At 36.1% G+C, this 26,370-nt stretch overlaps 1 long non-coding RNA gene across 2 annotated transcripts in view; it reads right to left on the bottom strand.

Annotated features, from left to right (window-relative positions):
- The window catches only part of LOC106634763 (uncharacterized), a 223,351-nt gene that overhangs the window by 45,182 nt on the left and 151,799 nt on the right, over positions 1-26,370 (bottom strand). For both annotated transcript variants that reach the window (XR_008625353.2, XR_008625351.2), the window contains exons 5-6: positions 23,147-23,251; positions 22,611-22,715 (exon numbers count right to left, since the gene is read on the bottom strand). This is a non-coding gene — a long non-coding RNA (uncharacterized LOC106634763). The remainder of the gene's footprint in view (positions 1-22,610; positions 22,716-23,146; positions 23,252-26,370) is intronic.

Genomic DNA, 26,370 nt, shown 5'->3' on the forward strand with positions numbered 1-26,370 from the left:
GAGTAAAATAAATGGTAGTACCATTTTAAGATTAAAGAAGATAAATTTTAAAAAGTGGAATTACTTATGATTTCCAGCAAAATGAGGGTGAAGTATTTGGAGTTATAAATATTAATATATATATTATAAATATATTAAATGATAATTATATAAGGCTATTTGAACACTTAAATCAATATATAAATTATTAAATTTATACTATTGGAAAGGAGAAAATAATGTGAATTACTGGATATTTAAAAATCTTCATTGAGTAAAATTTAAAGTGGTAGAATCTTAAGACTGGTTACAGATGCATAATAACTAAAGAACAATTGAATTATCTTCGGTATACATTGTCTATGAAAGGGTTGGAAAAACTCACTAAGCAAGTGTTCCCAGTTTTCATAAAGTATAGATAATAAGAATTTTGCAATGAGTTTTCACGAAACAGAATTTGGTTGGACACGAGGGAAAGCCCCACTGGAAACAATATTTGCTAAAAATTATAGAGCTACTGAAAAAGATGAAGAACTGCTGTTTGTTGGATGAAAGAATGGACTAGTTGCCATCTATACTCGGCAATACATAAATCTATTTCTTCAGCTCCTTCAGTGACTGGGCACCCCATGGCTTCTCCACTGGAAGTGCTGCCCACAGACTCTGGAGCAGAGGTGGAGACTGGTTGTGAGTACGGGTTCTGGTGCTGTAGGTTGGGGACAACTCTGTGGAACTGCCAAGGGCTGAAGTTGAACAGGTTCTCCTAAGGCTGGAGACCAGTCGAGGCTGGGAACATAGGGAAAGCAGGCCAAAATGGAGTGCTTATCTCGGCCACCCTGGAAGTGGGAGAGTTCTAATTGGTGATCCCTACCTAGCACGGTGTGATACAGTTGGGCAGGGGCTATGATGCCAGTGCTTGGAGGGCATTGGGCTTCCTGTGCCTCGTGTCCATTGGAACACAATAAAAATGTCTTACTGCTATGGCCCCTCGCAAGAAAAATAATCTTATTTTTACTTTCAAAACATTTTGATGACAAATTCCAAAGCATATATAGAGAAAATGCAGACTGAAGACCTGAAAATGCAGACTGACTTATTAAGGACAATCTTTCTGTTTGGGGACTTCTGCATTACTCTCTCTGATGAGAACACTCATGGCTTTGAATGACCTTGCTGAACTTCTCTTGCACAGCCCCCTTATTCATTTTCCAGTCTTTTCAGATTCTGTCTCATAGTTTCTTAGGCTTGTTATCTTCGATAAATTACCTACCCCATTTCTCTTTTCTCAAGTACCTCACAGAAATGAGGTCAGGATAAAACATGGTCATAAATACATAATACAGATACTCAACCTCTTCATCCTCTTCCCCCTATAAATATACAGTTTTGGATTATGATTGTATTCTCCTCAGAAGCCCAAATGTTTACCTCTAAAACTCTTTGCTATGAGGACTTCAGCTTTCTTTCAGGATTCTGGAGGAATAAAAGTTTTACTGTACCACAGTAAATTCAATTTAAAAAATGAACTGTTACATATGTTCAACACTGATACCTTTTAAATTTTTCAAGAATTACCTGTAAGCCTAAAGAAACTGCAGGTGACCTTTGTACCTCAAATACACAATGAAAAGTTTGGAAGGTCAAGGGTGTTTTTTATTTTTCCACTTTGTATATTTTGTCACATGAACAATTATAGTGTCCTAAAAGTGGTTAAAAATAACAGAGCAGGTTAAAGTGTCTGGTGTTTCTCAGATTGCTGACTTTCACAAAGTCAACATTTGAAAGGCTCTCTACATTCTCTCTTTAAGGTATTCACTGTCTTCCCCCACCACCTGTAATTCTCTTAACAAATGTTTATAAAAGTGTATCATTTAGCAATATTTGTTTATCACAGCTTAAGTTTTCATCTTTCCCACTTTCCTAGTAATGAGATGGTTAGACAACAAATTTTTTTCTCCAAAATGTCAAACGATAAGTAGACTCTCATCCACCAACTAGGTTACAATGAATACAGGAAATCAAGGTTTTATGTCAATGGAAAGTTTTATAGTATCCCTTCAAATAATGAAGATTAGCAAAGCACTTTTCCAAGATGTAATTCTGATTAGAGAAGATCAGTAAAAATTAGTGTTCTCATCTGACTGAAGTTTACTGACAACAAGCATCCCAAAAGCCTAATAAAATGTTTCAAATTCAGTTGACATAGTGATTCTGTAACATTATCATTACCCCACCCCATGAGGTTTTGATTGGCTTCTCATGACTTTTAGAGGCTGCCAACACAATTTCTGTGATACAGAAAAGAGAAGAAAGACACAGTTTAGAAACACCTCTCTGGTCCAGCCAGCCCTGTAGCAGAAGCACAGAGAAAAACAGACTGAGAATAAATTGCTCTCTGCATCAGGCATGACCATGATTTGGATAATGAAGCACTCTAGAAGCACTTAAAGACTGGACTGAGAAGAGCTAAAATGCCAAGGTTAAAATTCTGACTGGTGATGCCGCTTCCCCCAAATCAAGGCTTTCTTCATTGTCAGAACCTTCAATCTACGAATTCATTTATTTTTAATTGAGCCTATCTTCTTTTTTGGCATTGGCGTGGCCATTTTCTCTTGTAATATAAATATGTTAAAAGTTGAGGACAAATCTGAAGCTCCTCGAAGTTTTCTTTCAACACATCTTTTAATCAAAAGATTGAAAAAGTTTTCAGTTCATTTTCTGATATGCATGGTATATTTTTTGAAATTTTCATTAGTTTATTTTCAGTTGTATCTGCATATTTTTACTATTCTATTTTAATTAAAAATAAAAATTATATATGTATTATGTGCAACATGTTTTGAAATATGTATACTGTACATTGTGGAATGAATAAATAAATGTACATTACATAAATAATTTTTGTCCTTTCGTGTATCTACCTTTTTTCCCAATTAAAGTAGGTTGAGAGGGAGAGAAGAAATGAAGGTTGGTCACGGGGGAGAGAGAGAGAGACCTTGTAAGATTAGGGAATTGACAAAGAAATAGAAGATTATGTCTCTTTTTTAGTTTTGTATCTTATCTGGAGTGAATATTTAGCCCCAAATTCTAGTTTTGGAAGGGTGTGGTTGTGAATAATGGTTTCATCATCAAACCCAAGGAACTAGAAAAAAAAAAAAGATGAAATAAGAATAAAAGGAAATAGGAGGCAGAATTGGCAAAGTGGAAGGGACAGAAAAGCAAAAAGAAAGCAAGTCAGCAAAGTAGTAATAACACCCAACATTTATTGAGGGTTATCTATGTTCCGATCATTCAATGTTCAAAACAATCTTGCAAATTCTGAGCCTTAGTTTTGCACATAAAGATACTGAGTCCCAGAGAGTCAAATAACTACTTAACTACTCTATGGTAAAACCAGGATCTGCCAATATGGCTGCGGATCCCAGTGTGCCAGAATGCCATCATTATATTATCTATTCTTATTCTATTACAGTTTCTGATTTTCTCAAGAATCTTTCTTTGGCTGTCATAATAAATACAATTCATAATAAATAAAATTTAATCAGGGATAAAGAATCACATAGTTTCCAGGAACATCTGCCAAGGCACATTAATGCATGGCTGACCTTTCATATAACCTTAGCTATAAATTTACATAAACTAACAGCCTGGTTTCAAATTCTTAGATTTTTAGTTTTATAAACATTAATACTCTTTCACACCTGAATGTATTCCAGTCATTTTAGGGAAAAAAATTAACTTATAATCAGTTGACAGACCTTAAAATTATATTATCTAAAATTTAAGTTTCTTATAGTTAATATTAAGAATTTAAATGCTATGGGCCTTTCTAGATATTCTGAAGATGTATTTGTTAATTTTTAAGTGAACCACAAGGCAAAATTAAAGCATGCAATTGGAAATAAGTATTTCAGAAATCCATAATATATTCAGCTTTTGAGATTTACACTGCTATCTTTATATGTATTAAGCAATAAATAAAAGATTGGAGAAGATTTTAGATGTATGACATATCAATTAGGTGATAAGCAAATCTCTAAAGATTTCATGGAGTTTTGATAAGCATTCAAGGTTTCTGGGACTTACTAGAATTCTATCTCAAACCAAATACATTTTTAGTAAAAAAAAAAAATTCAGACAGAATATGCTATGAGACGAAGCTCTTAGATATAATTTGGCATAAGTGTTACTCATAGTTGGGATGACAAATGCTTTTCTTGTATTGGTAATCATTCATTTACTCATTAACTATTAAGTACATTTAATGCAACTAGCCTAAGGCTCAGTCAACGAAGACAGATATATGAATAAGATATGGTCACTTCCTCTCCAATAACACACAGTCTCATAATGGATAATGACATGTTAAAAGTAATTATACTTCTGAGAAGTAAGTGCCAATAGAGGATATGGATAGGATCAGACTTGGAGGATGGTAGCTTCTGCCAGAGGTAAGGGCATTGCCAGGAAATTTTCTTGAGAAGAAATGACATATTAGCAGAATTTTCAGTATAGTAAATCAATAAAATAAATTTTATACAAATTTCAAACTCAACAACACTTCACTGTTTGCTAATGTTCTAAAAATAAACTCTTGAAAGTCCTACCTCTTATTTCTCCCAAATACTGCAGCTTAGCATTCTGAAAAAGACCCTAAAAGCTGTTATGTTTGAGAGCTAAAGACAGAAACCACATGATTATCTCAATAGATGCAGAAAAAGCCTTCGATAAAATTCAACATCCCTTCATGTTAACAACTCTCAGTAAACTAGGTATCGAAGGAACTTACCTCAAAATATTAGTCATATATGACAAACCCACAGCCAGTATCATACTGAATGGGCAAAATCTAGATGCATTCTTCTTGAAAACCAGCACAAGACAAGGATGCTCTCTCTCATCACTCCTATTCAACATAGCATTGGAAGTTCTGAGCATTCTGGCCAGGGCAATCAGAAACAGAAAGAAATAAAGGGTATTCAAATAGGCAGGGAGAAAGTCTAATTATCTTTGTTTGCAGATGACATAATTTTATTTCTAGAAAACCCCATTGTCTCAGCCCAAAAGCTTTTTAAACTGATAACTTCAGCAAAGTCCAGGATACAAAATCAATGTGCAAAGGTCACTAGCATTCCTATACACCAACAACAGGCAAGCAGAGAGCCAAATCATGAATGAACTCCCTTTCATAACTGCTGCAAAAGAATAAAATACCTAGGAATACAGCTAACAAGGAAAGTGAAGGATCTCTTTGAGAAGAACTGTAAACCACTGCTCAAGGAGATCAGAGAGGACACAAACAAATGGAAAAACATTTCACGCTAATAGGAAGAATCAATATCATGAAAATGGCCATACTTCCCAAATTAGTTTATACATTGATTGCTATTCCCATTAAACTACTATTGACATTCTCCAAAGTAATAGAAAAGCTACCTTAAAATTCATATGAAACAAAAACAGAGCCCGAATAGCCAAGACCATCCTAAGCAAAAAGAACAAAGCTGGAGGCATCATGCTACTTGACTTCAAATTATACTACAAGGCTACGGCAACCAAAAAAGCATGGTACTGGTACAAAAACAGACACATCGACAATGGAACAGAATAGAGAGCTCAGAAATAAGACCACACACCTGCAGCCATCTAATCTTTGACAAGCATGATAAAAACAAGCAATGGAGAAAGGATTCCCTGTTCAATAAATGGTGCTGGCAGAACTGGCTAGCCATATACAGAAAATTGAAACTGGACCCATTCCTTACACCTTATACAAAAATTAACTCAAGATGGATTAAAGACATAAATGTAAAGCCAAAAACTGTAAAACCCTGGAAGACAACCTAGGCTACACCATTCAGTACATAAACATGGGCAAAAATTTTATGACAAAGACACCCAAAGCAATTGCAACAAAAGCAAAAATTGACAAATGGAATCTAATTAAGCTAAAGAGCCTCTGCAGAGCAAACGAAACTATCATCAGTTTGAACACACAATCTACAGAATGAGAGAAAAATTTTGCAATCTCTGTCCATCTGGCAAAGGTCTAATATGCAAGATCTACAAGAAATGTAAACAAATTTACAAGAAAAAAAACACTAAAAATTGGTCAAAGGACATGAACAGACACTTCTCAAAAGAAGACGTTTATGCAGACAACAAGTGTATAAAAAAAGCTCAATATCACTGATCATTAGAAAAATGCAAATCAAAACCACAAAGAGATATCATCTCATGCCAGTCAGAATGAAAATTATTATGAAGTCAAGAAACAACAGATGCTGGCAAGGTTGCAGTGCAAAAGGAACACTTTTCCATTTTGGTGAGAGTGTAAATTAGTTCAACCATTATGGAAGACAATGTGGCAATTCCTCAACTATCTAGAGGCAGAAATACCATTTGACCCAGCAATCCCATCAGTGGATATATACCCAAAAGAATATAAGTTATTCTATTATAAAGATACATGCACACATTTGTTCATTGCAGCTCTGTTCACAATGGCAAAGACATGAAATCAACCCAAATGCCCATCGATGATAGACTGGATAAAGAAAATGTGGTACATACACACCATGAAATACTATGCAGCCATTAAAAAGAATGAGATCATATCCTTTGCAGAGACATGGATGGAGCTAGAAGCTGTTATCCTCAGCAAACTACTGCAGGAACAGAAAAAGCAAACACCACATGTTCTCACTTATAAGTGGGAGCTGAATGATGAGAACACATGGACACATGAGGGGAACAACACACATTGGGATCTCTCAGGGGTTGGGATGGGGGAGGAAGAGCCTCAGAAGAATAGCTGAGGGATGCTGGGCTTAATACCTAGGTGATGGGTTGATCTGTGCAGCAAGCCACCATGACACCCGTTTACCTACGTAACAAACCTGCACATCCTGCACATGTACTCCTGAACTTAAAATAAAAGTTGAAGAAAAAAAAGAAGCTGTAATGTTTGTTTTCATGAAATAAGCTAATCCTTGTATAACTTTCCATGGAAAAGTCATTGTTTTCTTCATATGTGAAGGATTCCTTTTGTTAATAATCAAAGACTTTAAATTATGGAAATATTCATTCACTGTAAATAAAACTTCTGAGACAAGATGTATACTACACCAACAAGAGAGCACCCTAGGAATTTCTGACCCTGAAATTTGCCTAGTGAGGAGCCTATAAGCAGGTTTTCACTTTCAGAGGAAAGAAGTCTTGTTCTAAATCCTTGAGGAATTGCCACACCGTCTTCCGCAATGGTTGAACTAATTTACATTTCCACCAACAGTGTAAAACCATTCCTATTTCTCCACAGCCTCGCCAGGATCTATTGTTTCTTGCCTTTTTAATAATTGCCATTCTGACTGGCATGAGATAGTATCTCATTGTGGTTTTGATTTGCATTTCCCTAATGATCAGTGATATTGAGCTCTTTTTCAAATGTTTGTTGGCCGCATAAATGTCTTCTTTTGAGAAGTGTCTGTTCTTAACCTTTGCCCACTTTTCGATATGGTTTTTTGTTTCTTTTCTTGTAAATTTGTTTAAGTTTTTTGTAGACTCTGTATATTAGACCCTTGTCAGATGGGTAGATTGCAAAAATTTTCTCCCATTCTGTAGGATGCCTGTTCACTCTGATGATAGTTTCTTTTGCTGTGCAGAAACTCTTTAGTTTAATTAGATTCCATTTGTCAATTTTGGATTGTGTTGCAATTGCTTTTGGCATTTGCATCGTGAAGTCTTTGCTCATGCCTATGTCCTGAACGGTATTGCCTAGGTTTTCTTCTAGCGTTTTTATACAAATCTGTGTGTTCTGAACATGTAGCCCGGAACTTAAAGTAAAATAAACAACAACAACAAAAAATAGGTTATAGGTTACGTCCCCATGCTATTCAGACTTATTTAGCTTTCCAAATACCCCTTTCCTTTAAAAACTCATCTCTACTTCCTCAGCCTCAAGGCTTCCTTAGCCCATACGTTGTTTTCATCTCTTGAAGCTTGTTTCATCTCAACAGACTAATAGAATTTCCTCTGTATGTGCTCTCCTAACTGTATGCAATTTCTGTTTTCAATAAATTCAGCTAAACTGTCCCAGCTTATTGGCTGTAGGCATATTCAAAACAGCATTTAGCATAGCCACAAATGCAACTCAGATTTTATTCTACAGAATTATGCCTGTTAGTTTTATTTTTATTTCTCTAGAAAGGATGCTATAACAAATTTACATTAATTTGAAGAATTTCTTAAAGCTGTAGAGAATGAGTTTTAAAAAAACTTAACTTTTTCAGCATATTAAAATGAAGAATAAACTGATTAACAGAGTCATGGAATTTGAGAATATGATAAGGCCAATATAATTCCTTCCAACCCCTTTATTTTACAAATGGAGAAACTGAGACTCAAAGAGTCCCATTACCTAAATGTTTATTCAGTGTAATTTAATACTTTAAACTTGGTAACTGTATGTTTATGGCATTAATTTCACACTTTATTCAAATATGTTTAGTTTTTATAATTCAAATGTTTATAATAGTGTTGGGAGTATTTTTACGGCAATTTTTTTGAAGTTTTTCAGTTATTGGCAAAATGCAAAAACAAACAAACAAAAAAGCACCTTCTCCAAAAGCCTGATTTTAAAGAGCCAATACAACTTTTTTCCTTATACTAAATGTTGCTGAGTATTTTCAATCTATTTTACAGATGGATAGCTCATCAACAGCAACTCAATGGAGAAAAGAAATAAATAAGTTAAACGTTTAAAATCTGTAGATATGTTAGACTTGATAATAAACATATCTCCTCTTTTACTCTTAATGTAAGAGTAAAAAAGGAGTAAAACAAAGAGTAAAGACTGTTTTCTTTTACCTCTTCCAAAAAGATTTGAAATAATTTACTAAGCGACATGGAGAAAGGCCACATAAGAGAGGAAATAAGCATTCCTCTCTTATAAATAAGCATTCTTCTTTAATAAGAAAATTAAAGAAGAAAAACAATACAAGGAAGTCAGGAATGAAGCATATTAATTAATTTATGTCTTAACACAACTTACTGCTTCAGTAAACAGCAAGAACTCTGGCCTTTCATTTTTCCACTTTTCGTAACATTTACCCTATTTTCAGGTAAAAATCACATTAGGTTACAGTGCAATCAAACAATATTCTTTGAATTGAGCCTCCTGCTATTTTTATTTTTAATCAAGACTGAGGAAAAAAATGCTGACTCCCTTTAGCTGCATGTTCTGCAGGTTTGCTACTTTTTTAATGTGAAGAAATAAAAATTTTTCCCACTAAGTAGTAATAGTTATCCAGAGTAAATATTTACATTCTTCTTAGAGGCAGTCAACCAAGAGAACTATGAACAACAGTTTATCAGAAATATTAGCTAAATAAAAGAGCATTATCAATTTATTTTAAAAATGTAATTCACACTGCCTGTCTCAGCAAGACAACTCCAACATGAATACTTTCCATTTTTTAAATTACTAAAATTATATGTGTATATATAAAATGTCAAATATATGTATAGCATTCTATATATATTTAGTTAAATATGTATATATTTACAAACAGATGACAACCAAAAGAAAAATTGAACAAATGGTTATGTAATTTTCGCTCTCTGGAAAACGATGAATACCAAAATTTAGCTACCACATATTACATTTTATCTTGGACTTTTCATATGTTATGAACATTTAAAGTCTATTCTCTAATTGATCTTTATATTTAGCTGTTAACATTAAACATTTCTAAAAATGGGTAATAAGCCAACAATTTATTTTGGATTTTGTGAAAATTTTTCTTCCAATACCAAAGATTGATGCTTTTTATGCCAAATTTTATATTATTTCACATCAAATTAATATCAAACAGTTCGATATCACTTAGTCCTTATGATAGGGTATGCAGATGGGATGATCTAATTTTCTTTTCGACCGGAAAAGAATAAGCTTATGTTAGAAAGTGTGATTAAAATGTAACACTTGCTTGTTAGTGAGGCTGTGCAGAATAGATGAGAACTTGGAAAGTAGGTGCTAGGTGATAACCTATTATGCATATGCTCTCTAATTTGCCATGCTCAATCATTTTCAAATTGTGATCACCCAAAGTAAAAATGGAACAGCTGTCATTAGTATCTAGCAGTGTGGGAAAAAGAGAGAGAGAGAGAATACATTTGACCTCAGGATTGTGAAAAAGGATAAACCCTAAGCTCATCTTTCTGTAAGTTAGTTTTTTGTTTTTGTTTGTTTGTTTGTTTTGTTTTGTTTGTTTTTTGACAGTCTTGCTCTGTCGCCTAGGCTGGAGTGCAGTGGCACAATCTTGGCTCACTGCAACTTCTGCCTCCCAGATTCAAGCGATTCTTGTGCCTCAGCCCCCAAGTAGCTGGGATTACAGACGTGCACCACCATGCCTGGCTAATTTTTCTATTTTTAGTAGAGACAGGGTTTTACCATATTGGCCAGGCTGGTCTCGAACTCCTGGCTTCAAGTTATCTGCCTGCCTTGACCTCCCAAAGTGGTAAGTTAGATTTTTAAGACTGAAATATATCATTGACTAGTAAAAATTTTAATCTTATGGCTGGGCACGGTGGCTCACGCCTGTAATCCCAGCACTTTGGGAGGCCGAGGAGGGTGGATCACGAGGTCGGGAGATCGAGACTATCCTGACTAACACAGTGAAACCCCATCTCTACTAAAAATACAAAAAAAAAAAAAATTAGCTGGGCGTGGTGGCAGGCGCCTGCAGTCCCAGCTACTCGGGAGGCTGAGGCAGGAGAATGGCATGAACCCGGGAGGCAGAGCTTGCAGTGAGCCGAGATCACGCCATTGCACTCCAGCCTGGGTGATAGAGTGAGACTCCGTCTCAAAAAATAAAATAAAATTTTTAAATCTTACCTATCACCAGGGATAGGTAAAAAAAATTCTTTAATTAATTAAAATGTAGAGGTAAACATAATTTTATCCAGAGAAACTAAGATACATAATGTTGAATGGATCTCTAATATTATCAAATAACTTTTTTAATGCTGTGAAATTGAAAAATAATACCATACATTTAATCTGTAATAAAGAAGACATGCTTCAGGAGAGAAATTGATTCTTTTATTTAAAATAAAATCAGCATTTATGTTATAATAAAAATACCAATTATTTTGGAAGGATTGCAGTGATAAAATATAATGTTATTAATTCAACACATATTTACTGACTTCTGTATTAGTTTTCTGTTGCTATTTAACAAATTACCACAATCACAGTGGCTTAAAATAATGCCATTAGCTCACAGTTCTCTAGATCAGAAGTCCAGGCAAAGTCTACCTGGATTCTCAGCTCAGGGTTTCAGAGGCTGAAATCAAAGTGTCAACCTGGCTGACTTCTCCGGCTCCAGGGAAGTATTTGGAAGATTCTTATCAAAATTGGTAGAATTCAGTTCCTTCCTGTTGTAGGATTAAGTTCTTCATTTCCTGGCTGGCTGTCACCCAAGGGTCTCTCTCAGCTCCTAGAAGCCGCTCCCATTCCTTGTCACATGGCCCCAACCATCTCCAAGCCAACAACAGACAGAGCCCCTCATGTCAAATCCCTCATGTTTTAAATTTCTCTGACTTCCTGTGTCTCTGACTTGTCATGTGATTAGATCAGGCCAACCCGGATCATCTTGACTAATTGCAAGTGATTTGTGACCTTAATTTACATCTGCAAAGTCCTTTCACATCAGTACTTAGATTATTCTTTGATTGAATAACTGCGATAAGATGTGTGTACATCAGGGGTTGGAAATTATAGGGGATATTATAGAATCCTACTAGTGCAAGCACCTACTATGCATTAATCTTTGTTTTATGAACTGAGGGCCTAAAGGTAAAGACAAAGATATAGCCCTCCTTCTGGGAAACTCAGAGACATTTGGTGAAAGAAGAAAGTTTAAAAATTCAAGAGTTAATTATATTATACTTTACATTATAAATTATTTATAAATATGCTATTTCATAAATGATATTTTTATATTGGGAAGTGGTAAGTGTAACACAGAAAAATATAGCAGGAAACAGGGAGGAGTTCTAAGAGGGGGCCAAAATTTTAAGTGGGATTGTTAAGGAAACCCTGTCTATCTGAGAAGGTGATACTTGAGTTAATTGAGCAAGCTATGCCAGATAATAGAAGAACATTCCAGAAAGAGAGAATGTAAATACAAAGTCTCTGAGGCAGAAGCATGTTTAGAATGCTCTTAGTGTTCTAAGAATAGCAGGTAGCACAGTAGGGCTGGCACAGAGTAAGGGCAAGAAGATAAGGAAGTGCATTCACAGAAGATACAGGGTGTATTAGTACATTTTCACACTGCTATAAAGACAGTACCTGAGACTGGATAATTTACAAAGAAGGGAGATTTAATTGACTCACAGTTCCACATGGCTGGGAAGGCCTCAGGAAACTTACAATCACGGCAGAAGGCAAAGGGGAAGCCAGGTATGTCTTACTTGGCAGTAAGCAAGAGAGAAGAACACAGAGGGGAACTGCCAAACACTTTTTAAAATCATCAGATCTTGTGAGAACTCATTCACTATCATGAGAACACCCATGGGGGAAACTGCCCCCATAATCCAATCACCTCCTACCAGGCCCCTTCCTTGACCTATGAGGATTGCAATTCGAGATTTGGGTGGGGACACAAAACCAAACTGTATCAAAGGGATATGGAGTAGGTGGGGCAGCAGATTGAGTAAGACCTCATAACACCTTGAAAGGACTTTGGCTTTTCTTCTAAGTAAAAAGAAAAACTGTTGTAGGGTGTGAATGAAGGTGTCACAAGATATGATTAAGGATCATTATGCTTGGTCAAAGATAGACTTCAGGGGTAAATAAGGGAGGCTGGTTTGGAGGCTACTGTAATAATTAAGGTGAAGGACAATGGTGAGTCAGAACACAATGGTAACTATGAATGTGATAAGAAGTAGTTACATTATGGATATATTTATAATGAAAACCCAGTAAAGCTTTGACTTGAAGGAATGTGGGGTGTAAGAGGAAAATGGAAATTAAGAATGATTTCAAAGGTTTTGACCTAAGCAACTGGAAGGATGAAGTAACCAATTAGCGAAAGGAAACATAATATATATGGAGCAGATGTGACATGGAGAGAAAGCAGGACTTCAATTTTGGATATACTTACGAGATATTTAAGAGGATAGGTAGACAGTTACATATATGAGCCTGAAGGTATCTATGAGTTGTAGATGTAATCGTCTTGTCTGGTCTGTATCTCTGGTCAGCAAATTAATGGTATTTAAAGCCATGAGACTAGATGAGATAACCAAGGAAACGAATTTATAAAGTAAAAGATAAAAGATTGAGAACTGGACATTGTGGTACTAATAATCAGAGTTTGGGAATATGAGCAAAACATAGCAAAGGATTCTGAGAAGTAATGCTCAGTAAGGCAGGAATAAAATCATGAGAATATGATATCATATGTGCAAGTAAAATATATTTCAAATGAGAGAATGTGTTATGGTCTGCCAAATGCTGTTGATAGGTTGTTTTAGCCCATTTGTGCTACTATAAATAAAACAAAAATATCAGACTGGATAATTTATAAATAACAGAAATTTATTTTCTCATAGTTCCGGAGGCTAAGACCAAGGTCAAGGCACCAGCAATCAGTGTCTGATGGGAGACTTCTTGCTGTGTCCTCACCTGCAGAAGAGTGAATGGTAAAAAATGGCCTAAGTTGCTGGGCGCCATGGCTCATGCCTGTAATCCCAGCACTTTGGGAGGCCAAGGTGGGCGGATCATCTGAGATCAGGAGTTTGAGACCAGCCTGGCCAACATGGTGAAACCCCATCTCTACAAAAAAAGGTAGCTGGGCATGGTGGCAGGCGCCTGTAATCCCAGCTACTCAGTAGGCAGAGGCAGGAGAATTGCTTGGACCTGGGAGACTGGTTGCAGTGAACCCAGATCACACCACTGCATTCCAGCCTGGGTGACAAGAGTGAGACTCTGTCTTAATAATAATAATAATAATAATAATAATATAAAAATAAAAAAGGCCTAAGCTAGTTCCCTCCAGCTTTTTTATAGGGCAGTAATCCATGAGGAGCCCTCATGACTTAATCACTTCTTAAAAGGCTCCACCTCTTAATACCCCATGCTAGGGATTAAGTTTCAACATGAGTTTTGGAGGGGACACATTTAAATCATAGCACAGGTCAAGTAAGATAAGAACTGAAATTGACCACTGGATTTCAATGTAGAGAACAATGTTTCCCTTAGCAACGATTTCATTTTGATTGGGGTAACTTTAAGTGAGCAAAGAAGAAAAGAAATTGAAGGCAGAGGAATTTGGAGACAACTTTTTAAAGAAATTTTACTGTAAAGGAATTACAAAGAGTATTAAAGGGCATATAAAGCAGTGAGGTCAAAATAAGTTGTTTTTATTTTATTGTTTTCTAAATTTCCTCAGCGGCCGCCTCCTCCAAAATAAGTTGTTTTTAAATGAGAAAAATAACAGCATGTTTGTCTGCTAATGGGAATGATCTTCCACAGTGTGAAGAGGGCAGAAAAGCTGAAATAATATCCTTGATTAGGCTGGAGGGAACAGGATCTTATGCACAAGTGAAGGAGTTGACCTTGGTGTGGCATGGAGAGTCCATCCATCATAACAGGAGTGAAGGCAGAAAACATCCCATTACAGATGCTGGTAATTGGGTAGATGTACTAGGTGCTTGTGGGTGTTTGATTCCGATTGCTTCTATTTTCTCACTTAAGTCAGATTATCAATTAATGTGCTGAAGATAAGAAAAGCCTAGTGGACTAGAAAGAACACCCCTGAAATAATTAGAAGGACTGGATTCTCACTTGGCTGCCCTTGAACAACCCTACAGTTACTTTGAACAGTCAGGTATAGCCTCTATGCCTCCATTCTGCTATCTGCAAAAGGTAAGGATTCAAATAATTGCCTTCACATCTCTTCTGGTGTTGAAATGTTAATATTTTAAATAATAACACCATTTTTACTGGTATATTTGGTTTTCATTTTTAACTACAAGAAGTTAATCTAGTACTGTACATTTATATTAAGTTAAAGAACAAACAATAAGGAAATGTGCCAGACTCTATCATTCCAGTTGAAACATATCTCTCTAATTAGGAAGCTGAGTATTTGTATTGAAAATTGGCAGGGCAAGACTTATTTATTTATTTATTTATTCATTTTTAATTATTATTATTATTTTTTGAGACGGAGCCTCACCCTGTCGCCAGGCTGGAGTACAGTGGAGCGATCTCGGCTCACTGCACCCTCTACCTCCCAGGTTCAAGCGATTCTCCTGCCTCAGCCACCCGAGTTGCTGGGACTATAGGCACATACCACCACACCTGGCTAATTTTTGCATTCTTAGTAGAGACGGGGTTTCACCATGTTGGCCAGGCTGGTCTCGAACTCCTGACCTCAGATGACTCACCTGCCTGGGCCTCCAAAAGTGCTGGGATTACAGGCATGAGCCACTGCACCTGGCCAAGATTTATTTTTAATACAAGGGCTGTACAGGTCAATTCCCCTCACAGCAAATGCCATAGAGTCTTAGATTACCTACAGATGACTTGCTTATCTAAAACTTAAAAAAAAAAAATAGACATAGAAAAGACCTTAGAGATGATAATCCAAGGCCATCACTTCTCAGTAGAGAAAACTGAGGCCTAGCAAAAATGAATTAACTTATTCCAAGGGTTTAACTATACAGCCACTTAGAGAGATTAGATGCCAGGTCTCCTGCCTGCCAAACAAGTGTTTGTACATTATGCCAGGTAATAGACCTTATTTGTCAAAATAATTATTCATCTTTCTTCCTGGGTTTGGACTATGCTTGCTTACTGTTTAGAGCCAGAATGAAATTTTTGGTAAATACCTTTCAATTTTTGCCAATAAATAGTGCATCAGTTATTTCACCCATTCAAAAAAGCAACAAGTATTTACTGAACATTCACTATTTTCTATGACTAGTCAGCTCCTATTTTAAAATTGGAGATACAGAAAAAAAAAGAAAAAAAGAAACTCAATAGATGATATCAGTGCTCTCCTGGCGTGTAATTCTAAATAAATAAATTTATTCTCATCCCAGGGATAGGGATAGATAATCTCACAAGAAACTTTCATTTTTTTTTCATACATTCCAAGACATGGAGCACTAGGATCAGTTCTGGCAATAACGAGAAGCATAAAATGTGGTCCCTTCTCACAAATAGCTGATAGCACATTGAAGCATAAAGAAATAGAGAATGATAGCTGTACTTGACATTGATAAATGCTGGGAGAGGAGTGCGCACAAAGGGGAGACCTGAATTAAGACTAAAAAGTCAAACTCAGGTTCCTGATATAGCAGATGTCTGTATCCAACAGGATTAAAAATGCATGAAGAAATTAACATGTTAAGGGCAGGAAATTAAACAGCTTTTCAAGTCAAGTGTAAAAGCCAAGAAGTAAAAGAGTAAAGATCACAATGTAGGAAATGCAAGACATTCTGCAAAAGAAGCAACCATACAAAGAGAAAGATGAGATTGGTATGAGATAAGGTTAGAGATGGACCTGTAAAGATAGCAGAAAGTAATTCTGTCTATTGGATTTTCACTATGTGCCAGGAATTGTGCTTAGCACTTTTTCTTCATAATAATCCTATAATTCAACTTAATCAATTATATTAGCCCCATTTAACAAGTTAGAAAAATGAAATTCAGAAAGTAAGCAACAACCTGTAATATAGTGTGCATAAGAAGTGGAGTCAAATGACATTCTTCCTCAATTCAAAAGCAGAGTTTTTAATTGTGGACTGAAAACATTGAAAATCATATTTTAAAAATTTTCTGTTTTTGTTTTTGCTTATTTGCTTTTACTTGCTTATACTTTTTAACTGATGGCAAACGAGAGTCTTTAAATGGTTTTTAGGGAGGGTTTGAGATGATACAAGTAAATTTTATCTATTTGGATTTTTAAATATTCTGGCTATAAAACACATTTAGAAAAAAAGTGCATATATGGGAGAAGGCAATATTAGAAGCAGAGACACACATTTTAAGGCCCTTTTAGAAGGCTCTAAAGATAATGAGTGTCTAAGTTAAAGTAGTATAACAAGGTATGAACAGAATTAGATACATTCAAGAAATGCTAAAAATGCTGAATTAACAGTACTTTGCAATTGGGTGTGGAGAGTGATAGACTAGGATAGGTGTACCAGCATGAACATTGGGAATACAACATTGCAAGTGTGGTGAGCTGACTTGTGTGCCCCCAAAAGATATGTTCAAGCCCTAATCTCTGAAATCTGTGAATGTATCCTTATTCAGAAATAGGGTCTTTGCAGATGTAAGCAAGTAAAGAAGATGTCATACTGCATTAGGGTGGACGCTACATCCATTAGCTGGTAACTTTGAAGAATAAGAGGGTACTTACAAAGACACACACAGAGGAAAGTGTGAAGATGGGGACAGAGATTGGGATGATGCAGCTACAAGCCAAAAAATAGCAAGGATTGCTGGCAACCACTAGAAACTAGGAGAGAGGCCTGAAATAGATTCACCCTCAGAGCCTCCAGAAGGAACCAACCCTGACAATACCTTGATTTCAACCTCCAGAACTATTACAGAATAATTGTCTTTTGGTTTCAGCCACCAATTTGTGGTAACTTATTATAATAGACAGAGGAAACCAATACAATTAACAATGTGGTAAGTGGGGGAAGAAGGTACTATTGATTCAGATTGTTTTCATAACTACAATTCAGTTTGGCTAATTTTGAGGTCATTGTAGAGAAATTTAGAAGGAATTGGAAACATAAAAGTTGAAGATTAAAAAAGAGATCTGAGCTGAATATATTTAAAAAATTCTTCTTAAAACTTTCTTCTATTGACTAAATGATTAACCCTTTTATTTCATTGTTCTCAGATTAAATATTTCATCAGAGGTCCTTACCTGATCATCCAATCTAAAGTTGCTCTTAGATTACACCTATATATTACACATTTTTACTCACTTTATAGTTTTATCACCCTATATTTTTCTCCTTTCCTTTTTACATTTTTTTTTTTCCTTCTCATTAGAAAAGTCTAGGTCATGGGAACATTAGAATGAAATTTTGTTTGGCCTGGGAAGCCATTACTTCACTATGTTCTTTAGGAGTTCCTAGAGGACACAGCCTTCTCTGAGGAAATGAGAAACACACTAGTGATGGTGGTGCCAGCATCTAGATGCTCAGTAGAATCTGTCCTTTGGAGGATGGCAGTGATGCAGGGCTGCTGCCATCAAATATCAGAGGCTAATGGTAAAGCAGAGTGGGAGAGACTAGATGGAAATGCATAACTATAAACCAGAAGATCAGTGTAATTCCAATGTAATTGCATCCATGGGAGATAAGATTAATGTGACAATTAGAGCATGTCAACCTGCAAGTGTGTATAGCAATGGGTCAAGTTGTGCTGAGGGGTGAGATAGATGGAGAGTCACATAGTGTGTTACTGCATTTACACAGTCAGAAGAAATCACGACCAAGCAGAAGGCTGATGCCAGCTGTTGCAATGAAACCATTGCATCCCTTCACCCAGTTGCCACATCTAAACCAGTTCTCAGTCTCATATGGGATCCCCTCACCAGCATGTGTGTGTGCGCACACACACACACACACCCACACATTGAGGATGTGGATGGACAAGAATAAAATAAGAAGAATTCAGAAAAGGGATAAAAATTAAGATAAAAGAAAAAGGAAAAGATTAACGAAAGAGGAGGGACACCAACTATGTACTAATGTTTACATAGGAATTTGGCAGAAGTGAAGAACTGAAGACTATGTGTTAAGCTTTGAAGGAACATTTTAACATAGCATTTCTATAAAAAAAATCAAGGAGCCACATTCCTTGAACAGGTTTTATGGTGTAGACTATTTTTAAAGAAACTGACTAAGCTCACATATTTGAAATTAGTCAATGTTGTTAAGAAATTTTTTAAATTAAAAAGTGTAACCTGATATGGTAGATTAAAGCTGGCCACAAATACTTTTTCTTCTCCTATTGAGAGGTAGAGACTAATTCATTTATCTTTGAGTTAGAACGGCTACTGATCTTCCTGGCCAATACAGTACAATAGAAATTGTGTATGGGAATTATCAGGCTAAGTCATAAGGAGTACTGTGGCATCACTTCAGGCCTCTTGGAATGCTCACTCTCAGGATCCACTTAGGGTGCTCCCTCCTGGAATTCAGCTGCCATACTGTGAAATGCACAAGCCAGGTGGAGATGGTCCAGCCCATAGCTGTAGCTGAGTTCCCAGCCAATAGCCAGTATCAATGATCAGCCATGTTTGTTAGCTTTCATAGAGTGCAGTCCAGTCAATACTTTGGAAATAGAGCCCAACCCAAGGATGCTAAGAAAGGGGAAGGCTCTTACTCTATTAGGAGGAATGTAAAGTAGTACAACCACTATGGAAAATAGTATGAAGATTCTTCAAAAAACTAAAAATAGAACTACTATATGATATAGCAATCCCACTGCTAGGTATATATCCAAAAGAAAGAAAATCAGTGTATCACAGAGATAGCTGCTCTCCCATATTTATTGGAGCACTATTCACAATAACCAAGATTTAGGATCATTCTAAGGGTCTATCAAGGATGAATGGATAAAGAAAATGTGGTACATATACACAATGGAATACTATTTAGCCAGGAAAAAAAGATGAGATCCTGTCATTGGCAACCATGTGGATGGAACTGGAAAACATTATGTTAAGTAAATAAGTCAGGCTCAGAAAGACAAATATTGCATGATCTCACTCATATATAGGAGCAAAACAAAATTGATTTCATAAAGTGAGAGAATAGAATGATGGTTACCAGAGGCTGAGAAGTATAGTGAAGAGGTATGTTAGACTGTTCTCACATTGCAATAAAGAACCACCTGAGACTGGATAATTTATAAAGAAAAGAGGTTTTTGGCTCAAGATTCTGCAGATTATAGAGGAAGCATGCCTGCGGAGGCCTCAGGAAACTTACAATGATGTCAGAAGGTGAAGGAGAGGAAAGCACATGGCCAGCAGGAGATAGAGAGTGTAAAAGGGGAAATGCTACACACTTTCAAACAACCAGATTTCTAGAGAACTCACTACCACGAGAACAGCAAAGGGGAAATCTGCCTGCATGATACAATCACCTCCCACCAGGTCCCTCCCCCAACACTGGGGATTACAATTCAACATGAGGTTTGGGTGGAGACACAGAGCCAAACCATATCAGGAGGGGATATAAAGAGAGGTTGGTTAATGGGTAAAAAAAAAAATACAATTAAATAGAAAAAATAAGATCTAGTGTTTGGAGTTACAACAGAGTGGCTGTAGTTAACAATAATATATTGTATATTTCAAAATAACTACGGGAGAGGAATTAGAATTCTTCTAACACAAAGAAATGATAAATGTCTGAGGTGATTAATATCTAAATTACCCTGATTTGATCATTACACTTTGTATGCATGTATCAAAATATCACATGTGCCCCATAAACATGTCCAATTGTTATGTAGTCATAAAAATAAATATATATATTTTTAAAAATTAAGTTCAGCCAATCTGAACGTAATCTCATGAAAAAAACCACAAGAAAGATCCACCAAGTGAGCTAATTTGATGCAGCAAGTCATGAGAGAGAATATTTGTAAGCCATTGTGTTAGTTTTCTGGAACTGCTAAAGAAAGTTACCACAAACTGAGTGGCTTTTTTTTTTCTTCTTCTTTAACATATGATAGATACATGTACAGCAAAAATATGTTTAGCATTTGTTGCTTGACCAGAGAAGATGCTAGCTTCTGGTGAAGCCTAATTTTTACACACTACTGCTGGAAGGACAGGTGTCTTTCTTACAGACCAACAACTGGTAATTCATTCAAATGAAGGCTGGGTCTCAGAGTAATAATTAGAGTGGCTATATATATTGACTATGGGGGTCATTATAAGGATAATTTGGTTCCTGTTTGCCTCCTGAATCTTCACATAATGCTCTTCACCATTGTCTTTTGATAGATTCAACCACCAAGCATTCATTTGCAAAGTGACTCTCTTTCTCTCTCAGCAACTTACTTGGGTCAGCCCCAATGACCTGATAATGCTTTTTGCTCTTCAACCTTCTGTTCCATCTTCTAACGTCCTACAGATCTTTAGAAAATACTTGCCAATGGGACATTTTCTTTCTTTTCCTCTTTTGTAAACCCCTTCTCTCCAATCAAAAATTCGTGCCCACTGTTTTGTCAAAATATATTTTGATGGCTATTGTTTCCATAGACTAAACAAACCACAAAATTTAGCTTTCCCTCCCTCTCTCCCTCCCTTCCTCCCTCCCTCCTTTCTTTCCTGCCTGTTAGAAATGCTTGCTCTTTGGTGCCGTAAATATATAGCACTTGAATATAAATTTAATTTTCTCAACAAGGCCATTTTTTTACTTTCTGCAGAAAGGGTACACTCACCAGCAGTTTTGCCATGAGAGTACACTGAACAAAGGAGACAGGGTCATTTATAACTTGACGTGTCTACCTTACTGCTGTGTCCGGTTTCTATTGGCTGGAATGAGACCTCACATTCTGTATTTGTCCTGATTGGCTAGCAACTTAGAACTTTTTAAAAGAGGCAAAGGCAGAGGAGAACAAAGGAAGGAGGAAGTAACTTGTGGAATGCTGAGAAAGGTAAAAATACCTTCAAATAAGGAAGAGGAACAGGCTATGACCTAATGCTTGCTTGGACTAGTATAAGCATGCTAGGGCAAATATTTAGGCTAAATTGTGGGAGGTAAGAACATAAAGTACATTGATTTCTTTATTACAGTTAGCAGATATTTAAGAATATTAGCACAAGTCTTTGAATAAATTTTGCTTCTAAGAGAAGTTACTATTTATTCCTAATTAGATGGGGAGGAAAGTCTTTGAAGAGGAACCTCAACTTTACTTTTTACATTTCCTTTCTCTGTCTCTTTCTCTCCTTTCCTTTCTTTTCTTTTCTCTTTTCTTTTCTTTTCTTTTCTTTACTTTTCTTTTCTTTTCTTTTCTTAACAGCTCTGTCAACCAGGCTGGACTGCAGTGGAGCAATCAATCATAGCTAGCTGCAGCCTCAAACTCCTGGGCTTAAGCAATCCTCCCATTTCAGCCTCCTGAGTAGCTGGGACGACAGATACATGTTACTACCATGACCAGCTACTTTTTTGTTGTTGTTGTTTTTGTAGAGATGGAGTCTCACTACATTGATCAGGCTGATCAGGAATTCCTGGCCTCAAGCCGTTCTCCCACCTTGGCCTCCCAAACCACTAGGATTACAGGCATGAGCCACCATAACTGATCTTAGCTTCTATTTTCTTTTCTTTTCTTTTCTTTTTTTTTTTTTTGGACAGAGTCTCGCTCTGTCTCCCAGGCTGGAATGCAGTGGCATGATCTCGGGTCACTGCAATCTCCACCTCCCGGGTTCAAGTAATTCTCCTGCCTCAGCCTCCTGAGTAGCTAGGATTACAGGCGTGTGCCACCACACCCAGCTAATTTTTGTATTTTTATTACAGACGGGGTTTCACCATGTTGGCCGGGCTGGTCTCGAACTCCTAACCTCAGGTGATCCACCTACCTTGGCCTCCCAAAGTGCTGGGACTACAGGCGTGAGCCACCACACCAGCCGCTTCTATTTTCTTAAAGGCAGATAGTACCTAATATTACAATTCTTCTGAAGCATCTGAAACAGAAAAAAAAAAAGACATGTCTATATTAAAACATTCTACATGTTAACATTTTGTTACAAATATATTTAGATAAATAACTATAAATTACAATTCTATATTCTTTTGTATAAAGAAATAAGATAAACCCACCTAACAGTATAGGACCATGAAATCCATATAGCTTCCTACTATATAGAAAAAGAGGAATTAACAGGAGCTTACATCTATACAATAATCTCCTTAGTTTATAAATCTGTAAATAAATTGAAGACAATGAATAAGTAAAGTGTAAACATTATAGCTTTTCAGTTTTAGGTGCTTAAATAAAGTTAGAAAAGTCAAGAGTTTTTAAGTGGAAAAACATTTCTCTTCTCATTCATATGAATGGAGGCTCTTAACCCCAGAGAAAGCAAAAATAAAGGCTGAAATCTTCCCCTCCACTTACTTGCAAAGCCGTGCTTCCCTGACTGGTTTTTGTTATTTCCTCTGATATTTCTGAATTTTCATTTACAGGCAAAGCTCTTTTTGTTTTTCAAGAATGATTCCATAACTAAAAAATAAATAAATATTTATTTCATTCCTGTTCAGTTGCTATTTTGAATTGTTTTGCTTATTGGTAAAATATTTAATAAACAAAAGAGAGTTCAATTACAGGCATCTGACCATATTTGGGATGAAAAGAGCAACCTTCTAACCATTTCTACTAAGAAACAGCACTACAATAATGAACTCAAAATTCAAGTATATTACATATGAGTGGAGTTTCAATCTGTCCAACACTTTGCTGAAAGATCAAGCAAATCAAGTTAGTCTTAGATAAGAATGTATCTGTTCAGTGTTTATAAAGTCTATTCAAGCCCAAATCCAGCAATGACAAAATCAAACGTTAAGTTAAAATGAAATCAATTTCAATACAACCTTCTCTAAGAGTAAAATCTTTTCAATCCTCAAGACAATTTGACATCAAGTGGAGGGAACTTTAGGTGAGTACTATAAATTAGTACCAGGAAGAATGACTGTCAGGGGAAACTAAAGGTAAGGAAAGAGAGCAATAAAACTCCTTGTTAGAATTCACTGCCACAACATCTTTAGACCTTACATTTCCACTCTTGTTAAATATCCTACATCAGAAAGTCTTGTAAGAACAACTCAGCTTTAGATATGATAGTGGAAGGCTGAGCAAGTGTCAGTTAAATCACAAGACACTTTGGCATTTTGCTCAGTTGAAAATTGAAGGGAGAGTTCAAGTTTTCTTGGCTTCTGCATTAATCTAAACTAGAAATGGATTGATTTCACACTTTGAAAATGATTTTTAGAAAAAGACAATGGAATATTGTAAAAACAATATAAACCTGTGTCAGCCTTTTCCTCTAGCATTATAAAAGGGAGACACCTTGCATCTGAAGTTGAGTATTTCTAACTGGCTATCAAATCCTGCATGTATAAGGGCTCTACAAGAAACGCTAAAAGGCAATTGGAATTAATAGGATTCTAGCAATGAACTCCTGTCTCACGGCCCTTGTATATGGGGTACATAAACTGTACTAATATTTTGAAATCAATGCACCTCTCATGAAGGCCAAAAGCGTTGCTGCATCTGGAGCTTCTTTATTTACTTGTCTAGTATGGCTCTAAGGTTGGGATATAGCCACTGGTATTAACAAATCCCTACCAAAAAGTTTTAAGCCTGAAGCTACTACTAATTAGTCACGTGATTTGGTCCAGTTACTTTAGCCCAGTATACTTCAGTTTCCTCATCAGTAACATGAAAGACAAATTTTAGATAATATTCACGTAGGAATCTTTTTAAAACTTGATCAGTAAATATTCACTATTCAACATCATCAAAGCACTATACTTTTAAAATGCTATATTGTTGATATAAGCCCACATTCAAGGACATTAATTAAGTTGTCTTAAGAATAGTCCTTATTCAATATCCTGTCTATATACCTATTATTAGATTTCTATATTTGCTTTATAGAATATGCCAAATTCTATGAAACCGTCTCCACAACTATCACAACCAATGACTCATGAACTGCTATCATCAGAGTCTATGTTAGTTCCAAACAAAATTGAAATCCCATATGAAGTTTTCTGTTTGAAGCTGCATGAGTTTCAATTGCAAGATCTTGCTGCTGCTTCCTCACATCTGCTAACCACTTAACATTGGATCTGCCATCCGTCTTGTTTGGCCCTCTGACATCTTCAGTTATCATCATTTTTAAGTGTTCTATTCTTGCGTGTTTAATCATCCACACATTTATTTTGTTTTTCGCACACAGTGAACTTATTTTGGGACTTCTGTTCTGAATCGAATCCTTCCATTATTCTAGTGTGATACCCTTGAATTTCCCACAGTGTCCAAGAACACTTTGAGTGTAGGAGTTACATAAACGAAAATCACTTTATATTTCTGCATTACTGTTTCCCTTACAAAAACCTGGGGGGTATCCAGTCCTGGAAACATAGTTCAGTGTCAGAATCACTTTGTAAATTTCTGGTTCAACACCGATGCTTGTAAGTCTCTGTTACTCATTAGCTCATAATGTCCAATAGTATTACTAATTATTAATAAATCTTAAATTTAACTATAACAAGTACACCTTCACAGCTTAACATAAGAGTACAAACAATATATTTAGATTGTTTAGGTAGGCAAATGCCCTGTATTACTATAAGGTTTCTGATAGTCTCCCATTAGAATACCTAATCTTAAGCTGATTTCCTAATGCAGTACTCTATACTCCAAATTCTTTCCTTTTCTTTTTCCATTTCAATAAAACCTACTTCCTTATAATTCAATAAAGTAGACAATCTAGTCCTCAAGTTGCTCTTCACTTTAATAACCTGTTTTTAAAAGAGCTTTATTAAGGAACAAATAACATGCAATAAACTTCAACTATTTAAAATATACCATATTATAGATTTCAACATATGTATATACCTGTAAAATCATCAAATTAATGAGCAAATAAAGATAATAAACATGTTTATAACTCACCAAAATCTCTTTAATCCTCTTTGAAATCTCTTCCTCCTCTAACTCTTCCCTCACCTCCAGGCAACCACTGACCTGCTTTTTGTTATTGTGGACTAGTTTGCATTTTTTAGATGTTTATAGAAAGTATATACTCTTTTTTTCTTTTTTTGGTCTGACTTCTCTTGTTTACTCAGCAAGATATTTTGAGTGCGATTCATGGTATTGCATGCACAGTCCATTTAAAGCGATTTCTTACACATAAATTGTAAGAATTGTTGTAAGCTGAATTGTTGTAAGTTGGCCCTGTGTTTCCAATCACCCTGGACTACTGATTATCCTATCCACTCATGCCTGAGAATGAGAGCTAATTTATCTCAATGCTCTCCTTTGGGGTATTTGAAGTTGAAGCACAAAAAGAGCTGCACTATTGGCCGGGTGCGGTGGCTCAGGTTTGTAATCCCGGTACTTGGGAGGCCGAGGCAGGCAGATAACGATGTCAGGAGTTCAAGACCAGCCTGGCCAACAAAGTGAAACCCTGTCTCTACTAAAAATACAAAAATTAGCTGGGCATGGTGGTGGGCGCCTGTAATCCCAGCTACCCGGGAGACTGAGGCAGGAGAATTGCTTAAACCTGGGAGGCGGAGGTTGCAGTGAGCCAAGATAGTGCCACTGCACGCCAGCCT

Source organism: Pan paniscus, chromosome 4 (genome assembly GCF_029289425.2).
Source record: "Pan paniscus chromosome 4, NHGRI_mPanPan1-v2.0_pri, whole genome shotgun sequence".
Lineage (NCBI taxonomy): Eukaryota > Metazoa > Chordata > Mammalia > Primates > Hominidae > Pan > Pan paniscus.